Raw genomic sequence first — 8,080 nt, 5'->3', positions numbered from 1 at the left:
TTCACCCCCAAAATAACATTCAAATTTGATGCATTCCCTCAACGTGGATCACCTGTAAGTTAACCCAATTTTGTCTTGCCTACATAAGCAATAATAAACCTACAGCAAGTTTTCACCAACAAAAATCTGGTGTCCTTGCCTTTTTCCAGAACAACCAATACACGGGTTGCTTGTATGGCTTGAGGCGTGGAGTGGGCTTTGGGGTACTGGCACTATACCCAAGACGTATAGTGCAGCTGGACTCGAACGTGCCCTCTTCATGGCACAAACACACAAAGGGCTTGCCTTGTTAAGCCTGCTGCCCATAGTGCACAGCGATTGGCCATTGGCTCCTTAAGTGTGCTGCCATTACTTTGCTGCAAGGGGAGCAGGAGGTGAACAGGATGGTTAGCGCAGGCGAGGCTTGAAAGAGAGATGCCGTCAGCCTGGCAGCAGAAAACGATTAAGAGTTCTCACTCTCTGAAACAACATGCGTCTGGTGAATGATTCCTAGCCTGGTTGTGTGGAATGAAGGCTTGGTTGCAAGGTCCTGGAGCAAAGAGCCCTGGTCGGCTGGCTCACCAACCTTGCAGCTGCCACCTGAGGCTAGACACAGTCAGCAGCAGTCCTAGCTGTCATGGGAGACCGGTGACAGGGAAAAAGCTAAGAGAAGGATTTACAAGCCTGTTTACAGAAACGTAGCAGCTGAGCAAGTGAAAACCGGCCCATGGTGTCCAATGCTTTAAAAAAAATAAAAAAAGTTTCAAACAGATGTTAAAATGGTCACCAATGTATTTATGTAGTACTTTCTCCCTGCTGTCGGGGAGGGTTAAACACACCAAGAGGCATGACAAACTGCATGTTATGGACAAATAAGAGAAAGAATAGGAGAGCGACGATTAAGCCAGCAAATGGAAAGCCTATTGTTATATTCCCGATAGGCCCATGTAGCGAAGCAGCTTATTTCTTACATTGTCTTCAGAAAAAAAAAAATCAGCTGTGGCTGTTTGGACATATTTGCATGCACAACAAAATGGATTAGTTTCCCTGAAACTAAACTTGGTTGCACATCTAGCTTTGCACAAAATTTTCGCAACCCCCTGAACATCATGTACAAGGTCTCGTTTTGCACTCTGTGCAAATATCATCTCTATCTTCACCCTCGAAACAACAGAGCTATCTACATATCCATATACATAGTTAATCTATACGCACATCGCAAGGCTGCTTTCTATTATAAAAGATGAGCAATCCAATAGATTAGCAGAAGAGGCTCTCCTGCTGTCACCAAGGGTCCTTGCATGCTGAGAAATCACCACAAAGCAGTCTGACATCTTGTGAGGGGTGACCAGGGTCCTTGATTCTCTCCCACCAGGTAATGGGGTTGGATCGTCCCTTGGTGGAGTTTTTGGCTTTACACCTACACACACTCTAGGTACACTTAGGCTAGGTAGCATAGTAGGAATATGCTTGATTACTGCCTTGTTTTATATGCCAGCATATATAAATAGTATTAGCACCATAGTAGAACTATATCTACTATTCATGCTTTTGGTGCTTGTAGTCCCTTTCATCTGCTTCTGTCTACTGATTATCGCAGCATATGTATTCTATATAAGAATAACGTTGGTTCAATAAATATATTGAAAATGTCCCAATGTGTATTCACAGTATATCTCTCTGAGAATAATTAAGCATGAGTGACAAAAGGTTGTGTACTGTTTTTCATGATTCCTGATTGGTCAGGGTTGTCATGTTCAGTGATTGCCAGAAACAAGTAACTCCCTGGTAGGTTAAAGGGGGCTTACGGTGACACTGTGAGCTAGCTGGTCTATAGGCCAACATATCCTGCAGGGTGTCTGGATTCACTCTTGGCACAAAGCCCAAGTTTATGTTGTCCAAACAATGCGCAGATCCCATGGATTAGTAGGAACTACACAACATTGCATGACCAACATTGGTTAAGTTCTTATTTAACGGTCAAATCTGAGTAGTTCAGTCGTGCTTTCTGAGAGACACATACTCACATTTAAACCTGGGCACATCTGAAGTGGGACGGGAAATAAATCTGCCTCAGCTGAGTGGGTATACCCTATTTATTGGCTGTAGGTTATTCAAGCTTGGAGGATACACATTTTCCACATCGTGCTAACCATATCTCCTTAAAATTCATTTAAATAAAATAGCTTTTCTTTTCACACAATGTCCGTAAACAGAGTAGCTGGTGAAGACATTGAAGAGCAGGTACCGGCTCTACATATTACAGAAAATTGCAGACCGGCAGTTACTATGAAATCATTATAACATGGCCTCCCGGCAATGGGTGGAGATGTTACCTTCGTGGTTGAGGAACACAAAGCATTTAGAACAGAGGTATTCTACTCATGGGTTAAATTACCGACTGCAGATGCACATACACAGTTGTTTTACACTTACATTGAAGATGAACCACCTGAAGAGTACTTTCCATAGGTGGACATAGAAGTCCTGCTAACTTACCAAGAGCCTATGAATTGGTTTAAAGGTGCCCTACCCCATACCACAGAACATGTGAGACTCTGTCCGCTCAGCAAAGTAGTGACCCGGCCGGTCATAGCTTCATATACACTGCATCCAGACATTGCTACTTTAACATCAGCAGGAATGCATACACTTAATATAATATAGTATAAGTATAATATAGTAAAAATTTACAGAAATCCTACTCAATACGTAATGAGAATGTTGACAGTCCAACCTGTGAGGGCTGCTCAGGCTGCACAACCACAATTGACTACTACAGGTATTAGCCCCCAAACGTTATGGGAAAGATTCCCATGGGCCGGGAGCATATCCCGTTCTGGATAGCATAAAAAAAGCACAGCTTGAAGCAGTTTACCCCATACGGGCCTGTAGGATTCTAACAATTTACTTGCCAGTGGGTAAGGCTATCCCAGTAGATGATTGTGTCACTTGGGGTACAATCTTCGCTGCCGTTCATACCAGAACTCACTTCAATAGCAGTTATACCAGAGATACTGAAACAAATACAGAATGAATACGTGTTGAGCCTGACCTAGATCTGGGGATGAAACTGATGGGCAATTTTGCCCAGGTATCTGCCATTATCTTAAGTAAAAAGGGAGGCAGCAGCGGTGGGTAAACACCAATGCCTGAGGGAATTCACTCCTGCACAGCAGGAGCGAGTATTGCCAAAGATTATCAAAGAACCATATGCTTTACTAGGTAGAGATAGTCTGGAAGCCAGATCTGGGAAACCAAAAAAGAAATGGGGTAATAAACAAACAAATACACAGTCACGGGGTGGGTCTCCTCAACATGAGCACACCGAGAGAAAATACAATTTGAGAAACCGTGACAATATTAGAAAGCTAGACAGGTACCAGGATACTGATACACGTTCTTTTCATTCCTTTCAGAAGTTGTCCGAGAAACGTTCGGAGATAAACGAACGGTCAGAGCTTGGAAGAGCGAGTCAAGCCAAAAAGGGAGACACATCGCACTTAGGACTACATCATAAAACAAGAAGGCACACAAAAGACTTCTAAACCTTAAATTTAAAAAGAAAGTGTAGGAAGCTGGTTCTGTATATACTATACCAACGTAATGTATAGTGTGCACAGAGTCCAGTGGAACCCCAAAGGTAGGAAGAGGTAAAAGTAGAAAATACCTTACTCTTTATTTGTGGTAGTGTGGGCGAGCAGTAAGGCTTTATCAGAGGGTAGTGTTAAGCTATTATTGTACACACTCGGGCAAGAAATGATGTCACACACTCAAAGACTGAACTCAGATCAATTTGTTTGTATAAAAATATTATTTAGTTATATTTTATTTCTAGAACTAAGCCAATCATGGTGCAGGTAAGTGAAATAGTACTTTGCAAGAATAATGCAGTTTGACACAGTTGAAATGCAGTAGAATGCAATGGGTTTGTTTACAGGTAAGTCAACTGTCAAAAGCATTTTTCAGTTACTATTGTGATTATTTTGTGCGTTACTTTTCAGATTACTTTTTAAGTTACTTTTTCAATTCAGTCTGATATGCCTAGCTTTCACACTGGGACATTTTCCAGAGAAAAGGTAAGTAAGTCTGTTTTTATAGTTTTGCAGTCTATTAGGGTCTCATACAAATCAACTCCACACTTAGAAGATGTTTCACAGAAATGCAGTCCATGCAGTCCTATGGGAGAAAACATTGTTATCGGTTTATCAGTAAGAACTTAGGTTCTGGAGTTGGTATTTTGGAGTTAGAACCAGGGTTCCCCCAGGGTCAAGGATGCACTCTCGAAGCACCCTCAGTGGCAATAGGGCGGCCTGGTGCAGAGTCCTGAGGCCCAATGTTATCCAATAGGGGAAAGGGGGCCTCCGGTTGGGGGCTGCTCACGAGCAGGCCACAATGCTGTGGGAGCAAAGCTCCTGGACTTAGGCTCAGGGCAAAGGGGGATCTGATTTAGCACCCAAGGCGACTCCACAGTGGCACAGGGGCGGCCCAGTCCAGGGTGCTGGTTTGGTGTTGGGTGCCCTGTTGTTTTCAATGGGGTCGGGTGCCCTGTTGTTTTCAATGGGAATTCTCATTCTTTTGGTGTCAGGTTTTTCTTACCAGTCGCGGTTGGGGAGATTCTCCAGAAAGGGGCTGCAGGTGTTGGCTGGAGACTTGAGGCAGGTCGGGAATCACCAGATCTCAAATCAGGATCGCCGGGGAGACCTCCTAGTGGTGTTGGGCCAATCGCACCTGGGCCATGGGCATCTGGTGCAGAGTGGTGCAGGCTCACGGATTTTGCGGAAGCCAGAGTCTGGGGGTGAGCAAATCTGGCACTCACAGGAGACAGAGTCTGGTTTGGGAAGAGAGGCCAGGTCCTCTGGGTTCTGGGGGGCTGGTGGCTGCAGGACACACCGGGATTTCGCTGGAGCAGATGGATGTCGGGACAGACTGGTTCGGATGGAGCCAAATCAGTTGGTGTCCTCCTCTTCTTCTTTCAGCATGGCTTCTTCTCTCTTCTTGTTTACGGAGGCAAGGTTCAGGGTTGCCCCTAAATACTAAATTTAGGGGTGCTACAGGTAGGTACAGGTCAAGACCAATGGGTCCTTTCCTTGGGGTGGATACACCTCCTATTATGCCACCCTACAGTGGGATGGGTGCATAAGCCTCACTCTGGTTGGCTAGGTTCCCCCATCTGCTAAATGGCAGGGACTGAGAGTTGTGCTTCACCTTTCCTTCCCCACCTAAGGGGTGGGGTTGGCAAAGGTGGGCACACCTCTCCTAACTTGGTTCTCCCGCCGATTCTCCTGCCCAAAGTGGGGGTCCGAACCGGTGGGGATAAGTTGGTCAGAGCAGCAAATGGCTGGGGATCGCTCACAAAGGCGACTAGCCTGTGAAGCTTCCCCTTCATGGACCCTGCCCATCCTGGGGAGGAGGCTTGGCACCTCTTCCCAGGAAGTGCTTTGTTTCAGGACCGAGAGCGGCAGGCTCCTGATCCAGGGGTCCAGAAATATGTTTGGTGGTGGCAGCTGGCGAAGAGCCACTCCGCCAGGACACTAGAGTTAGGAAGTTTTTCAGGGGCATCTCTAAGATTCTGCCTGAGTGCATTTTTAATTAAATCCCACACTGGCCTCAGTGTGGGTTTAATGTGCTGAGACGTTTGCTACTAAACATCACAGTTTTCAGTAAAGCCATTACGGCACTGTGGAGTTCGTAATGACAAACTCCCAGCACCATATACTCTGTCATTACTGCGCTTACAATGTCTTAAGAATGGACCTAGACACTGTAGGGGTATAGAGCTCATGCGTCTGTACCCTCACCACTGGTATAGTGCCGTGGTGTGGCCTGAGCCTAGTTTGTGTTCATTGTTATGTTAGCATGAGCTTATTAGAAGTTTAAACGCCATTTTACCTTTTTGCTGCTTTTGCACACGACACTGCATATAACTGTTGTTGTAAGTTAGGCTGCGTGGAATGCTTTACATGAGAAAGGCTTGTTTTCAGCTTCCCTAGACTTACATCTCGTCCCTAGTCTGCACAGTGAGTGCTTGAGACTCCAAGGTTATCATAACAAGGTAGCTGTTGTTCGAACTGATTGGTTCACGTTTTTAGACATAACATACATCCAGCTGTAAATCAACGGAGATTCTGGCGCCTTTAACATCACACTGTAAGCATGATTTCAGGCACTTGGAAGAATTCCGTTTCCAGAGAGAAAGAGCTTTTGCAGATCCTGATGTGATTCATCCTTGCTGATCTTAGAGGTATGGGGTCCCTCAAACAAGCCTAAGAGACCTTCTATATTATTAAACATAGTTCCTAGCTAGGGAGGGTGATTTACTAGGCGCCATAGTACCTATTTTCACCACCATTATAATATGATTTCTCCTTTTGTGTTTTATGGAATTGTAACCATGCTGATCATATCATTTCTAATCATATGTCTGCTTATGCTAGCAAAGCTACTGCATCTTAGAGCACGTCGTTAAAATAAATATTTTAACCCCTCCCATCTCTCTTTTTTACTCCTGTTGTGAACTGGTATGAGAGTATAATGAAAGAGCGTTCTTGTTTCCCACCATTCCTGAGTATAACCTAAGTCGCATGTTCTGGGTTGTCTAATCATTGGTTACTTTGCTATAGGACAAAGCGCTAATAAGACACTGATGCTAGCTGGTTAGGGTTTCCAGGCATTAAGGTGCGTTTTTCGGTACACCACAATTCACTGAGGTCCTGGGTCTCTGTGCACAGTTCTGTGTAGAAGCAGAGTCCCTGCGACATGGCGCACCTAATGTTGTGGTCTTATAGTGAGACTCTCGAGTAGTGCTTGGATCAGTCCACAACCCCCTCACTATTGTTTCCGGTTGACAGTGGTGACTGATGAACCTACCTACATATACATAGGTCTATTCAATCTTGATAATTTAGAAACTGTTTCTATTGGAATACTACCTAGTTGTGCTACATTAATTGCATTGTCCTTTTTCTTTCTGTGTCATTATGGCCGTTGACATCCCTCAGCATAGCAGGTTGGCGATCTGTAATCATTTGCAAGGCTTTAACGTCGCCTTGGAGGGCATGGCAGTTGGTTTTGTTGTGAGTGCTAATGCGGCTTACCCGTTTGAGCTTTTCTTCTCATGGGTTACGTTTCCTGCGGTTAGTGCAGACACCAATGTGTTTCATACTTACACTCCCACTGCTGTGCCTCTGGAGTACACTCCTTATAGGACACAGGAAGTTCCGATTTCTGCTTGGCAGCACCACGTTTGGTTTGATGGCGCCCTTCCCCACACTCTAACGGCAGTTAGATTAGGTCCTTTGTCCATTCCAGGCTCTTCTTAACCTGTTTTGGCTGGATTTATCCCGTACCTGTGTGCAGGAGAATGTCCCTTACTTGAATTGAGGCCCCTTTATACCTCTGCAGTAGCGGTTAATAAGGCTTTGGTTCATTATATTTCCCGCAACATACCAGGTGGGGGCCCTGGTGTTGCGGCGCATCCATTTGGGACGAAAGGGTTGAAGCTTAGTCCCGTTCTGATTAATGCGGTTATGGGCAAGCGTCCCCAAGATAAGGATGAAATGCCTTTTTGGCTTGCAGCGAAATTTGACCAACTGGAAGCAGTATTTCCTAATACGACTCCTGTGGAGAAACACAGGATCCTTACAATTAGTTTGCAGAAAGACTTAGTACCTGAAGTGACTGACTGTGCCACATGGGGTTTGTTTTTTGCGGCAGTCTATAATAGGTGCTTCGGCACACCGTCAATGTCTGTTCTACCCTCCGTCATTGAGCATGGACCGAAGGCAGCCTTTGAATTGGGAATGAGACTCGTTGGAGTGTGGGATGTAGTATCTGATCTCGTCCTTGCTAACGTTAAGGGATATGCGGTAAGCTTCCAGGTGTTGAATGCTTTGCGCGATGTCCGATATGCAGAGTAGCCCCGACAGTTAGTGAAAATTATCACGGCGGCTTATGAGACCATTGGCCGTAATAGTTTGGGTGTAAATCCTTTTGCCAAAGCAGTGCAAAAGCAAACACAGGCGGCGAAGTCTGACAAAGACGATTGGCCCTCAGGTCCAAAATAGATTTGGACTAAAAATAAAAAGCAGGGGATAAAGCA

This window comes from Lissotriton vulgaris, chromosome 5, assembly GCF_964263255.1.
Source record: "Lissotriton vulgaris chromosome 5, aLisVul1.2, whole genome shotgun sequence".
Classification (NCBI taxonomy): Eukaryota; Metazoa; Chordata; class Amphibia; order Caudata; family Salamandridae; genus Lissotriton; species Lissotriton vulgaris.
This window is presented reverse-complemented; position numbering follows the sequence as displayed.